Raw genomic sequence first — 21,117 nt, 5'->3', positions numbered from 1 at the left:
TATTTCTGGCTGTGCATGAGAGTGTGGTCTAGTGGTTACAGTCAGCATAGTCAATCACATATATTTGGCATATCCATTCTGAAAGGCAGTGCAACTAACTGAATCAGACTTGACTCTGCCATATTAGAGATTTAGGTTTAATTACCAGGTCTGCCAACACTGAATTTGTGAAATCTTAGTTACTCCATCTGCATAGTGGGGCAATTATACTTGCCTGCCTATGATGACAGGAGCATGAGACCTTGATCAATATTAATTCTGTGCACTTCACAACATTTACAAACACTAGTCAGTAGAAGAAGTGAGATATGATATCAGGGCCTCCTAGGTCCCAGCCCAACACTCCTATTACACCTCACATGTGAAGAAATGATATCCATAAATGTATTTGTCATGTGTAAAGCTATGGTTTAATCATGGGTATTTTTAGTAAAAGTCATGGACAGGTCATGGGCAAGAAACAAAAAATCACGGTCTGTGACCTGCCCATGACTTATACCATAAATACCCCTGATTGAATCTTATGGAGGGTGCTGGGGGGAGCCTCGGGGGACCCACGGCACTAGCTGCAGGGGGAAAGCCCCAGTGGGCCCGCTACCCGGGGGGAGTCCCAAGGTGCCAGCGGCGGATCCGTACGCCGCCGGGGTCGTGAGCTCCGGGGGACCAGCGGCTGCCCTGGCCGATGGGGGAACGGGGAGCTCCAAAGGGGCAGCAGCTGCTCTGGCCACCTAGGGACTACTGCCTGGAGCCGCTGAGCTGCAGCGGCTCCCGGCACCCTGGGACCACTGCTCAGGTGGTCCCTGGGGCCAGCTGCTGGGGGCTGCCAGAGCAGCAGCTGGTGCGGCTGGCTGCAGGGCCGCCCGAGCGGCTGGCTGCAGAGCTGCTCCAGCCACACTGGCCGCTGCAGAAGTCACGGAGATCACAGGAAGTCACGGAATCCATGACTTCCGCAACCTCCATGACAAACACAGAGCCCTAATCATGTATCTTTAACCTCTTCATGCCATCTGCCCAATAATCTACTCACATGATTTAAGGATCAACCTTAAAATCTCTGAACTCTGGGATATTTGTCTCTTCAGGTGGATGAAAACCAGGCCTACAAGGTAAATGAACAGGCGAGGCTTTGGCAGTAGGGTAAGAACTTGCGGAATACAAGTTTAGATTCTGGACTCCTGGGGAAGCAAGTACCTGGGATCAGCACCATCAGACTACTGGAGAGGCGAGCCAAGAATAACAGATCTAAAAGTGTACATTAAGGCTCAAACCACAGATGTTCTGAGCACCTTCAACTCCTATTGACTTCTATTATCTTTGAGTATGCTCAGGACTTCACAGGGTCAGGTCTCTTATGTTTAAGGCTAGCCCTGATTATTACCTAGCAGACAGAAGGGGGGGGGGGGAGACACTGCACAGCAGGTTGTGATAGGATTCCCAGGGAGGCTAATGATATAATTAAACTGTTATTACCACTTTGTACTGGGACTGCACAGCTGTAAGACTTGAGCCTCCCGGGGAACAAGAATGAGCACATGTGTTCATAGCCTCCTGAAGAAAGGGTGAGACAACTGCTGAAAAATGTATCACAGGTAGTCACAAGTATGTGCTACAAGCCTTCTTGGAGACACAAAGAGAAAAAGCATCAAAGTTCATAGGTTAAATTCAGAATCAGTAAGTGGGTGTAATGCCCATTGACTTCAGTAGAATGGTACCCATTTACATCAAGTCTGAATTTGGCCCCACTGATCAAATTTCCTTTAGCCAGCAGTTGGTGCAATGTATCCTTGCTTAAGGAACTGAAAGAGAGGGAACGAGAGGTTTTAAAACCTGACTGCAGCAGGAAGAGCAAGAGGCATATTCCAGAGTGAGTAAAGGTATATGTATGTACTTATTCAAACTGGTTTGAAAAAGAACATACCTAAATCTATACCTTAACTTTGATTGGGTTCTTGTGCAGGTTCAAAAATGTTTTGACAAATTGTATTTATTATTCAGTTTCATTAGCCTAAGCCTGATGGTGTGCCCCTTGGGTCTTAGGATCTGCTCCTGTGAGTTCCTGAGCATCCCCTGAGAGAGGTTGAAGTCAATAAGAGTTGGTGCACTTAGCACCTCCTAAGATCAATCCCTAATATATTTTCAATGGTTATGAATCAGTCTCTTTTGTGCTAATGTTGCAGTTTCTAGCAGAACCAGAGATACCTATAAAAGTGAGGGATGGGTGAACTCGGTCAGGTAAAATATAAAGAGTCACCCCAAACATTTTCACTACAATCATGCATCCATCTTCTCAGGGTCAAATATGGTTAACTCTTCCCTGATTTCCTTGCACTGTTTCCTGCTGAGATGGGAAGGAGGGAATGCTGAAATATTATGAAACGGGGTTCTTACGTACCCACCTGGGGAAGTGAGGAAACAGATTGAAAGAGCAAGACGGGTACCCAGAAATCACCTACTACAGGACAGGCCCAACAAGGACAATAACAGAACACCACTGGCCATCACATACAGCCCCCAACTAAAACCTCTCCAGCGCATTATCCATGATCTACAACCTATCCTGGAAAATGATCCCTCACTCTCCCAGACCTTGGGAGGCAGGCCAGTCCTCGCTTACAGACAACCCCCCCAACCTGAAGCAAATACTCACCAGCAACTACACACCACACCACAGAAACACCAACCCAGGAACCAATCCCTGTAGCAAACCTAGTTGCCTACTCTGTCCCCATATCTACTCTGGCGACACCATCAGAGGACCCAACCACATCAGCCACACCATCAAGGGCTCATTCCCCTGCACATCCACTAATGTTATATATGCCATCATGTGCCAGCAATGCCCCTCGGCCATGTACATTGGCCAAACCGGCTAGTCCCTCCGCAAAAGAATAAATGGACACAAATCGGACATCACGAATGGTAACATACATAAGCCAGTAAGTGAACACTTCAGTCTCCCTGGTGTCAAGTATCAGGGGGTAGCCGTGTTAGTCTGTATCTACAAAAACAACGAGGAGTCTGGTGGCACCTTAAAGACTAACAGATTTATTTGGGCATAAGCTTTCGTGAGTAAAAACCTCACTTCTTCGGATGCATAGAGTGAAAGTTACAGATGTAGGCATTATATACTGACACATGGAGAGCAGGGAGTTACTTCCTGCTCTCCATATGTCAGTATATAATGCCTGCATCTGTAACTTTCACTCTATGCATCCGAAGAAGTGAGGTTTTTACCCATGAAAGCTTATGCCCAAATAAATGTTAGTCTTTAAGGTGCCACCAGACTCCTTGGGACTCTTAGAGGGTTTCTAGCCTGACCAGATGGCCAGACAGGAAGATCCAGAAATTTGGTAGGTTGGTTCCTGCAATTAATCCAGCCCAATTTTGTGAATTCAGGAGGTTCAAGCAGTATAATTAAACGAGATGAATTTGGTATAGTGGTCAAAGCACAGGATTAGGACAAATGGATTCTGCCATGGAGTTACTGTGTTTTTGGGCAGGCCACTTAACCTCTCTGTGCCTCAGTTTCTTCATGTGCAAAATAGAGATAACAACACTAACCTACTCAACAAGGGTGTTGTGAGGATAAATTCATTAATGTTGGTAAAGTTCTCTAATATCCACAGATTCAAGGTGCTAGAAGACAGCAAATTACTCTTAATACTTAAGCTTTGAGGTGCTTTGCTTCTCTGAACCAAGCCTAAAATTTACAAAATCACTAATAAAATATATGTATACTGTTGAGAAGTTAAAAATGTAAACTTACAGCAAGTCTCCTCACTCTGTGCGTGTTTCCAAATTATCCTATTTTACAGGGCTTCAGACAGTTTGTTTCTAATGGGCCAAAGCCAACAACAACCAAGTAATCATTTGTTACTCTCCTTTGCCTTCATTAACATCTTGATAGTATAAACCATTCAGTAATCTAAAGAAATAGCTGGAGTCTGTGCAAATAACTTTCTGTGTGCACGTCAATAGAAAACCAGAAGCATGTTAACTAACTCACAGTACCTCACATTAGTTTACATAAAAGGGGGATCACTTATATCACTACAAACATTAGCAACATGTGCAATTGTACACGCCGCTCTACTCTGTTCTGTTTTGGGATGCTGATTCTATTGGTTTTCAGAATAACATTGATGTGCGCACGGGGAAAGGTCAGCGAAGGCCAGAGTAGTCAAAGCAGACAAGGTAAGAATAAAATGTTGATTTCCAGGAATTAGATTTGTTTAGGAAAATACCAAAAACACATGCACAGAAGGTAATAACTGCAAGCCCCCATGATATCCCAACTCTGAGAAGGAACAGGAGGTTTCAACTAGGGTGACCAGACAGCAAGTGTGAAAAATTAGGGCAGGGGGTAATAGGAGCCTAAATAAGTAAAAGACCCAAAAATCGGGACTGTCCCTATAAAATCGGGACATCTGGTCACTTTAGTTTTAACACAGAAAAAAGCTGAAAAGAGTAAATACATTGCTACATTTTTAAAGTCAGTCTTAACAATTTAAATTCATTGTAGAACTAGCATTCAGATTAAATATGGGACCTTCCTTGGACTATTTTATAAATAGCCATATACTGTAGATGAGGTTAATCAAGAAATTGGGGTAGTTTTGAGATGAAACAAAATCTATTTTGACTGGAAGCAGAAGTAGTTAATAAAGGTTAAGTCAGCCAATCAGGTAATATATATGCTCTGTCCCTGAGGTGACCAGTTGAAAAGCTTGAATGGTGAATTCTGATGACTGAATAATTAACTGAATTCTTGCTACAAACAGCTCACTAAAATTTGCAAACAAAAATAAAGGGCTAAAGTCATTGAATATACTGAGCCAGATCCTGAACTATTCTGGTGCTGTGCTTGACAGCTGAGAGAGTGAAAAGGTGGCATTAAGCCACTCTTACATCCCCCCCCCCCAATCTGAGGCCAGCTGAGGGCTGCTCTAAATTACACCCAGCTGCAAGAGCCATTCCAGAAGCCTGAATTCCCGGGCACAGTGATGTTCCAGGATGGGGTCACAAGAGAAGGTAGGTAATCTTCAGGAAGCTGGTTATGCCAGTTTTTCAGATTTGTGATGCTAGGGAGCCGGGGCAGGGAGAAACAAAGATCTGACCCTTTGTTGCCAACAAATATTTTGACTAGCTTCTTTCCCTGATAGTTACAAGTCTGATTTCATTAACGTTTATCAATCTCTTTGAGATCCCTCAATTGATGTTACTATGCAAGTTCAACAAAATATTATATAAAGCAAAAGTTACAATGCCAGAGTATATACAATGGATCTATGGGAAATAATCATTCTTCTGTCTTTGAAGAATTGTTTGACAAGCCTTTACATTATTTCCCTAGGAATTGGTCTGGCTTAAGTGTGTTTATCCTTTTGCCTTTTGTTAGCTCATGTTTGCATTTACTGCCCATTAATAACAGACAAACACAACATAGGGTTGTTAGATTATTTTATGAACTGTGGATATTTCCATATTTCACTTTTATATAACATCAACAGGATAGGGGAAAGGGAATGTGGCAAGAAGCCCATGGAAAAGGTGAGTTGGACTGAGAACTGGATGTGAAGATAACAAACCTGCAAGCTGATCTTCATTAAGTAATTTTATATGCATTGGAGGAGAATTCTGATATATACATACCCCTGGAGGCTTTTGGTTAACAGGAATATTTCGATAATTGTTATTTTACAGAATCAATTAAGAAATATAGCAATAAGAAATCATTTTGTTTCTAAAGCGTCTCATCCCACCATGATCCAATTTTCATCAGTAATGTTCTAGAGCAGGGATGGGCAAACTACGGCCCAGGGGCCACTTCTGGCCATTCAGATGTTTTAATCTGGCCCTCAAGCTCCCGCCGGGGAGCAGGGTTGGGGACTTGCCCTGCTGCATGCATGCTATGGCTCCACCTGCCTCCCGGAAGCAGCGGCAAGTCCCCCCTCCGACTCCTACTCATTGGGGCAGCCAGGGGGCTCCACTCCGCATGCTGCCCCCACTCCAAGCGCCACCCCTACAGCTGCCATTGGCCGGGAACCGCAGCCAATGGGAGCTGCAGCGGCAGTGCCTGAGGACGGGACAGCACACAGAGCCGCCTGGTCACACCTCCATGTAGGAGCTAGAGGGGGGACATGCCGCTGCTTCCAGGAGTTGCTTGAGGTAAGCGCTGCCCGGAGCCTGCACCCCAACTCCCTCTCATGCCCCAACCTCCTGCCCCAGCCCTGATCCCCCTCCTGCCCTCCGAACCTCTCGGTCCCAGCCTGGAGCACCCTCCTGCACCCCAACCCTTCAGCCCCACCCCAGAGGCCGCACTCCCAGATAGAGCCCTCACCCCCTCCTGCACCCCAACCCTAATTTCGTGAGCATTCCCGGCCGACCATACAATTTCCATACCCTGATGTGGCCCTTGGGCCAAAAAGTTTGCCCACCCCTTTTCTAGAGCTTCATTCCATAATGTGCACAGTGAATAATCATCTAGTCTAATCCTCTTCTAAGATGCTAGGCAGCCCCTTCTACCATTGTTTGTCACTGTATGTTATTAAGGGCCTGATCCTGCTATTTAGGGTCAATGGTGAAATTCCCACTGATTGGTATGGTGCGGGATCAAGCCCTAAGCTCATTAACAACTGCCCACATCTACTGAACTACTGCCCCTCTCGCTTATGTACTGGACCCAAATAACATTTCCTTGGCCTCCCCTTTTATCTTCACTCACTACATTATACTCTGCACCATCTCCTTCTGGATCATTTTCCATATCAATTTGTCTTTTAGGGGAAATATTTTATAGGGAAAACATGACAGCCCTGCTCTAGGCCATGAATGGACATAAAGATTTGGCTCTTGCAATAATACATCTGCAATATTTTGCCCAAAAGTCACTTCATTTTTAACCACATCTTGCACTTGTTATCCTGGCTACTTCACAAGCCATTGTTTATTAGAGTAGTGCCAGGGACCAGCCATGCCAAATCATGGTTCTAAGATTCTAAGCTCAAGGCTTAGAATCTTGTCCTAGGCACTGTACTAAAGAGCTTAGTGGTAAATAGACAAGACAATGGGTAGGGCAAAGGGCGCAGTGATCAATATGACTGGTGACCAACAAATCTGTTAGTTCCATTATTTTTATTTATTTATTTATTTTAGTTGGATTTAGTTGGGGGATGGGGATTAGCTAAATAGTAAGACAAAGGGAGGGAGAGAGCAGGGGAGAAAGTGGAGGGGTGGAATCAGGAGGGATAGGAGCGGGGTGAGGCTGAGGTGAACAGTCTATGAGATGGGGACGGGAGAGAGTTGGAGAAAACAGACAATCAGCACAGGGCAGAGACAGCACAGTCAAAATAGTAGAAAATATAATCAGTATCAGCCTTTGTTTAAACTACTTCTGCAGTTGCTCTGCTGGCTTCAGTCTCTAGCTCCTCGCTCTGGCAGAGGAAAGGGGGATACTCCCATAAAGTTTTGGGCCAGGGCGCACTGGACCTATGTTGATGTTTGTTCTTCAATGGCTCTATTCCCTCCTCTCTGTAGAAATCTCAGAGGGTGATTGTGAGCAAATGATCAACCACACTAAGGATCCTCTCTTGTTGATTCCCACAGGGTCCCATTCAGTCAGTCATCACCCTCAACATGTATATGAAACTGCTAAGGGAAATTGCAAAGGTATTTTGGGCTACAGTAGCACCAGTATGCTAATGACTCTTCTCCTTTGCACCTGTTCTGGATTATCCGACTCCTTTGCTTTCCCACTGCTTGGTCAGAGGGACCAGAAAGAGAATGTCTTTATTTGATGATGGGGACATCATCTCTAATTATTCTCTACACAGGTGTTCTCTAATTCCCAGGGACCTTGGGGAGCAGAATGTAAATTAGAGCAGCCCTGAGGCTGCTGTAACTTATGCCAGGGCCTGGAAAGTGTTCTCCCCAGGAATCAGGGTATGCAAAGGTGACCCAACTGCAGGAGAAAGATAATTATGAATCAGGCAACAACAATAACAATAATTGAAACCAGTAAGGTTAAGCCAGTTTAACTTGTTCCTAATTATCTTGAGCTCAGCCAGAAAAAGCCACTCTTAAACCAAAGTCAGAATGTACACACTGATATAGTTAAACGCATGCAAATCACAATGACACTGGTGCAGGTCTCCTCCTTATAGAAAGCTGACATTAGTTCAACCACATGTATTTATTACTAAATGCATCTATTTAAAAGAAAAGATATCCACTTAAACACTGTGACTTCAGGAATGTTTGCTTTATAACATTTTGTTGTGTTCAACTATGCATATAATTCACCTAAAGAGAGGATTATAGAAGTGATCATTTTCTTTAAGGTGACATTGCCTACTACACTAGTGCAATATACCATGTAAAAAAGCGTAAAAGCCTACTGTACATATTTGTATTTATGAAGAACATTTATTCATAGATTCATAGATTCTAGGACTGGAAGGGACCTCGAGAGGTCATTGAGACCAGTCCCCTGCCCGCATGGCAGGACCAAATACTGTCTAGACCATCCCTGATAGACATTTATCTAACCTACTCTTAAATATCTCCAGAGATGGAGATTCCACAACCTCCCTAGGCAATTTATTCCAGTGTTTAACCACCCTGACAGTTAGGAACTTTTTCCTAATGTCCAACCTAGACCTCCCTTGCTGCAGTTTAAACCCATTGCTTCTGGTTCTATCCTTAGAGGCTAAGGTGAACAAGTTTTCTCCCTCCTCCTTATGACACCCTTTTAGATACCTGAAAACTGCTATCATGTCCCCTCTCAGTCTTCTCTTTTCCAAACTAAACAAACCCAATTCTTTCAGCCTTCCTTCATAGGTCATGTTCTCAAGACCTTTAATCATTCTTGTTGCTCTTCTCTGGACCCTCTCCAATTTCTCCACATCTTTTTTAAAATGCGGTGCCCAGAACTGGACACAATACTCCAGCTGAGGCCTAACCAGAGCAGAGTAGAGCGGAAGAATGACTTCTCGTGTCTTGCTCACAACACACCTGTTAATACATCCCAGAATCATGTTTGCTTTTTTTGCAACAGCATCACACTGTTGACTCATATTTAGCTTGTGGTCCACTATAACCCCTAGATCCCTTTCTGTCGTACTCCTTCCTAGACAGTCTCTTCCCATTCTGTATGTGTGAAACTGATTTTTCCTTCCTAGGTGGAGCACTTTGCATTTGTCTTTGTTAAACTTCATCCTGTTTACCTCAGCCCATTTCTCCAATTTGTCCAGATCATTTTGAATTATGACCCTGTCCTCCAAAGCAGTTGCAATCCCTCCCAGTTTGGTATCATCCGCAAACTTAATAAGCGTACTTTCTATGCCAATATCTAAGTCATTGATGAAGATATTGAACAGTGCCAGTCCCAAAACAGACCCCTGCGGTACCCCACTCGTTATGCCTTTCCAGCAGGATTGGGAACCATTAATAACAACTCTCTGAGTACGGTTATCCAGCCAGTTATGCACCCACCTTATAGTAGCCCCATCTAAATTGTATTTGCCTAGTTTATCGATAAGAATATCATGCGAGACCGTATCAAATGCCTTACTAAAGTCTAGGTATACCACATCCACAGCTTCACCCTTATCCACAAGGCTCATTATCCTATCAAAGAAAGCTATCAGATTGGTTTGACATGATTTGTTCTTCACAAATCCATGCTGGCTGTTCCCTATCACCTTACCACCTTCAAGTGTTTGCAGATGATTTCCTTAATTACTTGCTCCATTATCTTCCCTGGCACAGAAGTTAAACTAACTGGTCTGTAGTTTCCTGGGTTGTTTTTATTTCCCTTTTTATAGATGGGCACTATATTCGCCCTTTTCCAGTCTTCTGGAATCTCTCCCGTCTCCCATGATTTTCCAAAGCTAATAGCTAGAGGCTCAGATACCTCCTCTATTAGCTCCTTGAGTATTCTAGGATGCATTTCATCAGGCCCTGGTGACTTGCAGGCATCTAACTTTTCTAAGTGATTTTTAACTTGTTCTTTTTTTATTTTATCTGCTAAACCTACCCCCTTCCCATTAGCATTCACTATGTTAGGCATTCCTTCAGACTTCTCGGTGAAGACCGAAACAAAGAAGTCATTTAGCATCTCTGCCATTTCCAAGTTTCCTGTTACTGTTTCTCCTTCTTCACTAAGCAGTGGGCCTACCCTGTCTTTGGTCTTCCTCTTGCTTCTAATGTATTGATAAAAAGTCTTCTTGTTTCCCTTTATTCCCGTAGCTAGTTTGAGCTCATTTTGTGCCTTTGCCTTTCTAATCTTGCCCCTGCATTCCTGTGTTGTTTGCCTATATTCATCCTTTGTAATCTGTCCTAGTTTCCATTTTTTATATGACTCCTTTTTATTTTTTAGATCATGCAAGATCTCGTGGTTAAGCCAAGGTGGTCTTTTGCCACATTTTCTATCTTTCCTAACCAGCAGAATAGCTTGCTTTTGGGACCTTAATAGTGTCCCTTTGAAAAACTGCCAACTCTCCTCAGTTGTTTTTCCCCTCAGTCTTGATTCCCATGGGACCTTACCTATCAGCTCTCTGAGCTTACCAAAATCTGCCTTCCTGAAATCCATTGTCTCTATTTTGCTATTCTCCCTTCTACCCTTCCTTAGAATTGCAAACTCTATGATTTCATGATCACTTTCACCCAGGCTGCCTTCTACTTTCAAATTCTCAATGAGTTCCTCCCTATTTGTTAAAATCAAGTCTAGAACAGCTTCCCCCCTAGTAGCTTTTTCAACCTTCTGAAATAAAAAGTTGTCTCCAATGCAGTCCAAGAATTTGTTGGATAGTCTGTGCCCCGCTGTGTTATTTTCCCACCATATATCCGGATAGTTGAAGTCCCCCATCACCACCAAATCTTGGGCTTTGGATGATTTTGTTAGTTGCTTAAAAAAAGCCTCTTCCACCTGGTTAGGTGGCCTGTAGTAGACTCCTAGCATGACATCTCCCTTGTTTTTTACCCCTTTTAGCCTAACCCAGAGACTCTCAACACTTCCGTCTCCTATGTCCATCTCTACCTCAGTCCAAGTGTGTACATTTTTAATATATAAGGCAACACCTCCTCCCTTTTTCCCCTGTCTATCCTTCCTGAGCAAGCTGTACCCATCCACACCAACATTCCAATCATGTGTATTATCCCACCAAGTTTCAGTGATGCCAACAATGTCATAGTTGTATTTATTTATTAGCACTTCCAGTTCTTCCTGTTTATTCCCCATACTTCTCGCATTTGTATATAGGCATCTAAGATACTGGTTTGATCTTTCCTCCCAGTTTTGTCCTGACCCTCCTTTCTCTCTGACAATATAGCCCACGCTCCCTCTCGTTTCCGACCCATCTCCCCGGTCTCCATGTTCCCCACTTACCTGTGGGCTTTTGTTCAACATTAACAAAAGGGCATTTGATGTGGTGTTCTACTCATTGCTGGACAGCGCCTCCTCCTGGCGGTTCTGGGGGATTGGCTCTGCATGGCGGATGCTCTTCCTGCAGTTGTACTCCATCTTGCTATCTCAGTCTGTAGCCTTTCTTTCACTCCAGGAGCTGCTGCAGCCTCGTTGTGACTCTGGCCAGGTCACTCAGTGGTTTCCCTTTCTAAGGTAGAGTCCTTCAAAGTCTCTTCTCTTCAAGGGGCATTCGGCGGTCCTCAGGCCCAGTGCCATGGCCAGTCACTCCTGAAGTCTTCCAGTTCACTGCCCTGCCAGTGCCACTTCCCCAGGTAAGAAAACCCCGATAAAGCACTGGGAGGGAGTGTTTGTGTGTTCTGCTCCCCACTCTACTATTAAGATGTCAAGTGGTCTTGAGCAAGTTACTTCCCCTCTGCATTCTTCAGTTTACTTGTGTATCAAATAAATAGCTATAACAATACATATCTAATGTACTTCTCTGGGATGTTTCAAAGCCTAGTGGGCAAAATACAGCCCTAAAATGGAAGGGATGTAATTCCACTTACAGTAGGACTAAAACTGAGCAATTTGGAAAGTGCTTTGGGATCCTTGAAAAGAGGTACTATGTAAGCACACGTCATTATTAAATATGTGATCAGTTATATTATATTAAATACTAAATCACTGATAGTATTTAGAATGAATGCACTAAAGCCCAGATTTTTGAAGGTATTTAGGTGTTCCTGTGCTCAGCATCACAATGCCGAAATGATTTGGGAGCCTACATCTCTCTCTTTTTTTTCCCAAGTACCCAAATCCCTTTTGAAAATGAGCTTTAGGCTCTAAAGCAGTTAAGTGTTGCGACACTGAACACAGCATCATAAAATACCTTTACAACCCTTGGCCTAATGACTCCTATACAGTATAAGCCACCCTGGACAACAAACAGAGTTTACTCCTGGGGGAATTCTGCGCCACTGTGCAATGCAGAATTTTGCAGAAATTAACGTTGTGTGCGCAGAATTTCGTTTCCCCCACAGGAATGGGCTGCAGTGCTCCTAGCCATCACTCAGGGCCACTGGACTCAGCAGAGGCCAACTTGCACATAGAAGACACTTCTGGGGGGAAGGAGAGGGAGCTAGAGGGTTCCTGGCAGCTGTAGTTCCCAGCATGCCCTGAGAGAAGGAGAAGGCGGCATGCAGGAAACTCTATGCAAGCCTGGGACCAAGCATCAGGCTGTTTCTCCCTCTGGATCTCTGGGGGACGAGGGGGACAGGTGTCTTGGCAAGGGGGGGACCTGCAGCTGGGCTCGGGGGCAGGGGGAGGGTGTGGATATCTGGGTTGGGAAGCCCCACCGTGGGGCTCTGGGGACGAGGGGGTTGGGGTGTATTGGCTGGGGGGGAGCCCCACAGCTGGGCTCTGGGGGTGATAAGGGGGCAAAGAAACAGGAACTGGGTTGTCATAGGGGTTTCTTTAACTCTCCTGGGGGAATTTTTGTGTGTGTCTGTATTGTTACAGACATACTTGCTGACAGGTATTTTGAAATAAATTACCAAAATAATTGAAACTGGCGTGATTATGTAGTGCTGTTATTTTGACAAATAAAATTTGCAGAATTTTAAAATATTGTGCGCAGAATTTTTATTTTTTTGTCATAGAATTTTTAATTTTGGGGTGAAGAATGCCCCCAGGAGTAAGAGTTCTTAGCAGTGACTGGGTGTGCAGTTGGGCATCCTCCTGCTGTCTTTCTGAAGGAAAGTTAGTGGTCAGGATAGAGATGCAAAGTTAAAGTTAGGTAAATAAATAAACTTTTTTTTTTTTTTTAAAGAAGTCTTTTTGACTACTGGTGAATCAGACAGAAAGTCTGCCTCTGCACAGTGGCAAGCAAATGATGTCTGCAGCCGCTGACTATCAACTGTTACCCATTTATAGGATTTCTCAACTACCAGACTGGGCACACAGTACTAGCATATGACAAAATCACTCAGCACTGAATATACTTGGCACTTGGGGCCTGAATGAGCTACATTAGTTGGTTTATTTTAAATGAAAAGTTGGAAGCTGCCAAATAAACAAATCTGAAAACCTAATTCTTTTTTCCTCATTATTTTAAAATATGTAGCCTCGTAAAAAAAATTAGATTGCATAAACACTGTTGGAAAATGCCTTAATAAAAAGTCTTCTATTTTGTTTCAAAGAGTCTGAGAACGTTTCTAATTTGCACATTTCTTTTACACTGATGTTCCCCTAGGTCTCTTGTAGAGTATGGTAAGAATTATTTTCAGGAGCCATTAAGACTCTGTGTGCTTCAGTAACAGAATGTATGTGTCATACACACTCACAGAATTATGAAATAAATTAAAGCCACACTCTGGCTTAAGAAAACCCAGTTACCCCCCAAAATACCTCTGTTTCCTCCTCTTTGCAATAGGGGTAAGCACCCTCTGTGAGGCTAATTTGTTAATGTTTGACATCCAGGATGGAAGGTACTAGAGATGTACAAGGAGCTATTATTTTATCCATGCAATGGCCCCAACAAACATACATGTATACACATGTTTTCATTGCAACTGATGCTCCAGGTCAAATTTTAAGTGGGTGCTATCTCTCTCCTTAGTTTCAATTGTGCTCTTATACCAGGGACATTTCTGAATATCTGCTCCTTCAGTTCTGCCATCTTCTTAGTGCAACAACTCTGCTTCTGCAACTTAACTGCATCCCATGCCCACGATCCCAGCTGCCTTTGACTCAAACTCTCCTCTCCTCCTCCCTCCATGTTTTTCCCAATACAGCATGCCACCAAGTTCTTCCAAAAGAAAATTGGCAAAATACGTGACCTTCCTCTGCCCCTCAGTGTGCCGTGCCTTCCCTTCCCCTCCTACAACTCTCTCCTCCTCCTCCACTGTCACAGATACAGAAGTTTCTTACCTGCTCTCCTTTAACCCTTCCACTTGCCCTACTAACCCCATCCCATCTCCTGAACATTCTTGCACCCACTCTCAGTTCTCTCCCTTGCTCTTTTCCTTACCCTCTCACTCTCCTCTGGCTCTTTCCCCTTACATTACAAATTTGCTCTAGTCTCTCCCATCTTTTGCTTCTCCAGCAACCAGGCCTTCTCCCTTTCATCTCTAAGCTCGTTGAAGGCACTGTCTACAACCGCTGTCTGGAATTCTCCTCCAATTCCATCTTAGACCCTCTCCAAGCTGGATTCCACGCCTTTCACTCCACTGAAACCACTCCCGCTAAAATCTCTGCTGCCTGATCTAGGAATTGTGTATTAATTATATTGATTACTTAAGAATTTCCAGTTAATGCTCTGAGTTTTCATAGGTTCTTGTCCCAAGATCAGGCCCAGGATTATTACAAGTACGGTTAAATTGGGAACCCCAATCTGCATGATTGCAACATTCATACTTAGGAAAAACCTTCTATGCTTGTAATAGTTTTATTAATACAGATAAAGTTATAAACACTACAAGCGATCAAGGCAGATAAAGATAATTCAAAATGTGCACCTGAGCATCTGTATACTTGCAATATCCCTTACAGAACAATCTGAAGTGTTAGTCATTATATTCTCCATCATCAGCATCTTACTCATCACCATCATCAGTGGTCATCATCCTGGCATCTCCCATCAGCTACAACTTCCAAAGCAAACAGGCAGGGATACAGCTTTTATAATGTGTTATAGTGACACCACTATAGTTATTGCATATTCAATAGGGAGTTTCATCCCCTTTTACTTATTTGTATTTCCTAACCCTACTAATATTGGGGTGCCCTTCTCCCAGAGGTTACCAGTCCATTTACCTCCAGCTTATTAGCATATATGTCAATCAGTTCAGTTACCGTGATACTCTTGTGGTCTGACATCTACAGATGTTCCTAACTTTAAAATATCCCAAACTGGTATAATCTAGCATCTTGTGGTGTCCTGTCAGGGTTACAACATTCTCTTTTGTGATACCTTATGATCTAGAGTTACTCCTGATTGACTACTTATGCTAAGGTTTTTGGGGTCTTCTGCCTTGATTAGTTTAGCTAAGCTATTGTTTTACAGATGCTGAAGATTGTAGGCTCATTGCATTACTGCCTTAACTTATGCCTATTCCTTATCTACAAGCTACGTTGCTAATGACCTTTTCTTAGACAAAGTTCAGAACTAGTACTCTAACCTCACCCTCCTTGACCTGTCCACTGCTTCGACACCATTGATCATGATCTTCTTCCTGAAATCTTGTCCTCCCTTGGCTTCCATGGTTCTATTCTCTCCTGATTCTCACATCTCTTTAATCACTCCTCCAGCATGTCCTTCAGACGATCCTCCTCATACTCCTCTAACTTTCTGTGAAGGTTTCACGGGGCTGTGTCCATGGACCCCTTCTTGTCTCTTTTTACACCTTATCTTTGGATAATCTAATTGACAATCAAAAATTCAACTACTGTCTCTATGCTGGTGACTCACCACTCTACCTCTCCACTCCATAGCTGCCTCCTTCTGTCCAAACTACAATCTCAAGCTCTCTCTCGAACATCTCCCCATGGATGTCTAGCCATCAGCTCAAGCACAACATGGCTAAAATAGAGTTCTTAATCTTCTCTCCACCAGGCACTCCCCACTACCACTGTTTTTGATCACTGTGGACAACACCACCACCTAGGGCTCCTAGATGCTATGATATTCAAAATAATAACATTCCTCAGTCCTTTGCTGAGGCTGATAGATGGTCTTTTTCATGGAAGAGAAGAGACAGATTTGTCTTGTAATGAATATAAAGTGGATTATTTATTGAGGCCATTGGACACAGACAGAAACTTGCAGGTCTCTTTGGTTCTCAGACTGACAAATATAGCCTTTACTACCCAGGGTCACCCCACACTAGAGTTGCCCCAAGGAAGGAAAAGGTTCAGGACTGGAGATTGGAAAGGGAAAATTCACAAGAGATATTGATTTTAGAAATTGGCCCCATTATGAAATAGCTGAGAACCACTGTTAGAAATGTGCATGAGGTAGAGAGCTTGAGTTGAGGAATCAATACAGATACCATCAGCACTGCACTAAAAGTGTGTTAATTTAAGCCTACTATCAATGTAGTTTCCAACAGGGGACTCAATTGATCATTTAGAAAAAAAAATCTTCAGCCAAAAATTTTATTGGCTGCTGAAGCAGTCCTAGGAGTCCCTTATTTTGCTCCATATTCTTTCATATGTTTTTCATTTGCTTTATAAAAATTCCAAAATGAATAAAAACAAAAAAGCACTTAGGAGAGTATTTTAAGATTTTCCCAGTCTTGGCTTTGTCTAACAATACATAAATTTTTAGAAAAATATAAATGTGTTTGGTAAGAATGCCATGAAATAGACAAAAGAGGAGGAATATTTCAAGACACTTGCCAAGCTTAACCGTTACACGTGCAGTGATGTAGCTTTGTCTTCAAGGAGAGAGAATGTAACAATAGTTTGACAAGGGGAGTGGACTATCCCAATTCCTCTCAGTGGGCTGTTAATACCAGACTCTGCTGCTGACAATTTAAATGTCAATGCTGTTAACTATTTCACTGATGAACATTTAGGATAAAACACCTAAATATTCTGGGATGGTGGGTGGAGTTTGGGATCATGAGTGGAGTTTGTGTAGAGTATCAGTACTACTTCACCCTACACCTGTTCCCAACCCCAAATTTTCAAGTCCCTTCTATGAATACAGATTGTAGTCCCTGATAGAGTTTGTATCGGATGCTAAACTTGTTGCATTTGAACTTTAGTCCAAAGGCCAAGTTTCATATTTTAAATATTGTTCATTTAAAAAGGGACAAGAGGATGTCTGGCCATGTGGAAGACCTACAAATAACACCAGGTTTCCCAGGAGTTGGATGATGAGACAAATTCAGTCTTTGACAAAAGAGCTTTGGCCCTGCATCCATCCATCTGATCCATGGAAAGATTTTAGTGTTCTAGCTTCTAATCATCATCCCAGCCAAAGAGCCATGGTAACTGCCAAGAATAAGTAAAGCCTGTGAAATGTAAAACTTAAAAAAAAATAAAAATACAAGTTTGGGCTACTATGAAACTTACAAGGCTGTTTATTTGGAGGCACGTTAGGTTGCTAGGTGACATCATGGAATATCATCCCTGAACTTCCAGTTTCCAGTATATATTGTGATCCAGATTACTTTTTAATCAGATGAAAAACAGAGGAGCCAAAGGGATGATTAGTTATAATATGTAAACTACTCATTCAAAATTCTATGGGCAATTTTTTAACATAAAATTACCAGATATTGGAACTTACATATAAGCTGCAACTCGATAATATCCTCATCTGATAGAGTTGTTGGAATACTGTAGTATAGTGAATTTTTTCAAAAACAGTAGTTGATAGTATGATAGGTGTACCCAAGCTCATAGGCAAGAGCTGAAGGCTCTTCAGCTACTAGGCTTAGTCATCTGGTACATTCCCAATAAGCAGTCTAGCACATACCTCAAACAAAAGGATGATTTACTACCGCTGACAGAAAAGAAAGCCCTAAATTCCCCTAAACACTAAGTTAGGGTCAGTCCACAGGAGAGCTAGGGCTTCTCGGGCCTACTGTCCAGTGTGTTGCAGCTAGTTGAGGAAAATTATTTTGAGAAAAATTAGGTATCACCTACAGGTTCCACTCGGCAAGATTCAGTTTCATAGTCTGTTGGATCATTGGAACTCTCTACACCAATGGTTCTCAAAGCCAGTCCGCCGCTTGTCAGGGAAAGCCCCTGGCAGGCCGGGCCAGTTTGTTTACTGGCTGCGTCCATGGGTTCGGCCGATCACGGCTCCCACTGGCCGCGGTTCGCTGCTCCAGGCCAATGGGGGCTGAGGAAAGGGCGGCCAGCACATCCCTCGGCCTGCACCACTTCCCGCAGCCCACGTTGGCCTGGAGCGGCAAACCGCGGCCAGTGGGAGCTGCAATCGGCCGAACCTGCGGATGTGGCAGGTAAACAAACTGGCCCGGCCTGCCAGGGGCTTTCCCTGAACAAGCGGCAGACTGGCTTTGAGAACCACTGCTCTACACTGTCATCTTGATGCTGAAAAAGCTTCTTTCCATATAGTCCCAATCAGGGCACAAGCCCCACCTCAGAGTCCCTGCAGTTTCCCCACAGGCTTTGTGCACCTGTATCTAACAGCAGGCTCCTCTTCCAACTCTAATACTACTTCCTCCTATTGCATCATCAGAGAGTCAGATCACTTCTCTCGACAGACTCTGGGTTTAAATTCCAATCCCCTCATCTTCTTGTCCAGGATTGAGGGTTGGATCTATTCTTTCCCCCTCTTGTTGACCTATGACCTTGTAGTGATGGAGGGACAAAAGTAGTGAAACTGCTGCTCAGCTGACTTGTCACGGTTTTCTCTTTTTCACCATTCTGCCTCATGTCATTTTAAAAGGTGAAAATCTGATGTTCCCTCCCCAAAATTGCACATATAGCTGCAGATATTTTTAAATTCCCCATTGAATTCAAGTGTCTGAATCCTGCCACTGATATGATAAATTGGTAGTATGATGAGGTGTGCAGACTCAGCTCTATGGGGAAAGTGAAGGGGTTAATTCCTCCCCCTAAACAGGTGCTCTTCTACAATGAAAAAAATGAGGTTCCATCTGGAGATAATTTTTCATTGAGAGGATAAAAGCTACTGGGGGAGGTTTATATCAAGTAGTGTATTCTAAAAGCTTTTTCAGGAGGCTGGGTTAGACATTATAACAGCCTTTTTTCTGTAATGAAGGAGATAGGAGTGTCTGTTGCTTCTTTACTCTGAGACCCACTTTTGCAACTTCAAAGAAAGGCATTCCTTTAACTAGCTATTAAAAGTACAGGACCAGTTCTATCCTCATGTGCATCTATGCACTTTTATTGAAGTCAATGAGGTTGTAGGGGTGTAATTTAAGGGAGAATCTAACCCATTTTTTATCATTTGATGATGCAGTTGTAACAGGAATTTATTTCTCCTCTCTTGCCCCCAATTCCCTGTTGCCTGTGTCCTATTCCATGAAATTTTATCTTTTTGGACTCAGCTTAGACCGAAACTGTTTTACACAGAGAATGTACATTTATTCTCAATAATGTGCGAAACATAAACATGATGCTATGTACAAATTTTATTCTCAGAAATAAGAGTTTTGTTTTTTCCTAAGGGGGTGTTTAAAATGGCTTTGATAGTGGGCTGCTTCTTCAACATATTGTTTACTATTACAGGTGTCCCATCTGACCCTATGCACAACTCCTTTCAAAGGAACACTACGAAGAGAAATAGATTTCTGCTTAATGCTCCAGGGCTAGTGCTTGAGGAAGTTTACTGCTCCTACAAACATGTATACGTCTCTGCCAAAGTGTTTCCAGCCCATGGAGTTCTTGAGATGCTGGATCTCAAAAGGTGGGTGTCCTCTAACTCAGTGTTTTTCAACTACTGGTCCATAGACCAGCGCCACTCCCTGAAATCTCCCTGACACAGTTTAGGAAGGCAGCAAGGTTCCTTGTATCAAAAAGGTTGAGAAACACTGCTAACTTACAAAGTTCTTTGTTCATGAATGTTAGCTTCTCAATAGTTACAAAAAACTTAAATAATAGGGATCTGTGCCATGGTTCTATTTACCAGGAGAGGTCCTGATTCTCCATTGCCTTGAACCTTTGGGTTGTCAGGTACATCATGCAAAGTGAGTATAAAACGCTATCAGTCTGAGTTGTTAAAAATTTGAACAAGTGTTAGTGATGATACAAGAGTGCAAGGAAGTGGAGAATCATAGATGTTAAGGTCAGGAGGGACCACTGTGATTATCTAGTCTGATCTGAATAATACCAGCCATAGAATTTTGCCCAGCAATTCGTACAAATGGGTAATTACTGGCTGAGCTATAGCATATCTTTTAAAAAAATATCCAGTCATGAAATTGGGTCTAAGGCTTCTTGAATCACTTAATGTTGTCATGAGGAATGCCTGTTTCTAAGCACAAGAGAAACAAGAATGATACTTTGAAAGTAAGGGGAAGGATACCTGATTTAGAACAAAGTCATTTAAATGACCTAAACCAGTAGGCAATATGATGGGGGCTTCATAGTCTTCCTCCACAAGTTACTTTTCCCTTTTGAGCACTGTCTGAATTTAGCTGTGTGGCTGTTTCTCTATCTAGATACTGTGGGTACACATAGAACATACCACTATGCCTTCCTCCCCCCAACCCCCCCACAATCTTCAAAGGGTCTTCTGGGGTGTGCCAGTTTTACTGGCAATTTTAAAATCCAGGACTAGATGTTTTACTAAAAGATCTGCTCTAGGAATTATTTTGGGGAAGTTCTATGGTCTGTGCTACACAGGAGGTCAGATGGATGCTCACAATAGTCCTTTCTAGCCTTGAAAACTATGAATGATGGTTGCTAGATCTGTTACACATTATATCACAACAGACACCATCTGCCTAGTCAAACCACCTACAGCAGATATCAATATAAAACCTGTCATAAAGATAAAGAGGGTATGTGAGGCCTATGTGAGATCGCTATTTTCAAGGCAAACAGTTTCAGTTCAGTAATTTGAATTAGAGAGACAAGGTTTTCCCAGACCTGGAGAAGAGCTCTGTGTAAACTCAAAATCTGGTCTCTCTCACCAACAAAAGTTGGTCCAATAAAAGGTATTACTTTACTCACCTTGTCTCTCTAATATCCTGGGACCAACAGAGCTCCAA

The 21,117-nt window shown here is 43.0% G+C and overlaps 1 protein-coding gene across 4 annotated transcripts in view; it reads left to right on the top strand.

Annotated features, from left to right (window-relative positions):
* The window catches only part of KIF6 (kinesin family member 6), a 378,942-nt gene that overhangs the window by 58,575 nt on the left and 299,250 nt on the right, over positions 1–21,117 (top strand). The window contains exons 2-4 of one of the 4 annotated variants that reach the window (XM_042848511.2): positions 11,649–11,736; positions 17,218–17,397; positions 19,634–19,811. The gene's annotated coding sequence lies outside the window, so the exon portion shown is untranslated. Of the gene's footprint in view, positions 1–11,558; positions 11,737–17,217; positions 17,398–19,633; positions 19,812–21,117 lie in introns of all 4 variants that reach the window. The other 3 variants (XM_042848510.2, XM_042848514.2, XM_042848513.2) reach the window with 3 other exon arrangements.

The sequence above is a fragment of the Chrysemys picta genome, chromosome 3 (assembly GCF_011386835.1).
Source record: "Chrysemys picta bellii isolate R12L10 chromosome 3, ASM1138683v2, whole genome shotgun sequence".
NCBI lineage: Eukaryota > Metazoa > Chordata > Testudines > Emydidae > Chrysemys > Chrysemys picta.
The sequence above is the reverse complement of the archived record's forward strand: the minus strand, read 5'-3'. Positions and strand labels throughout refer to the sequence as shown.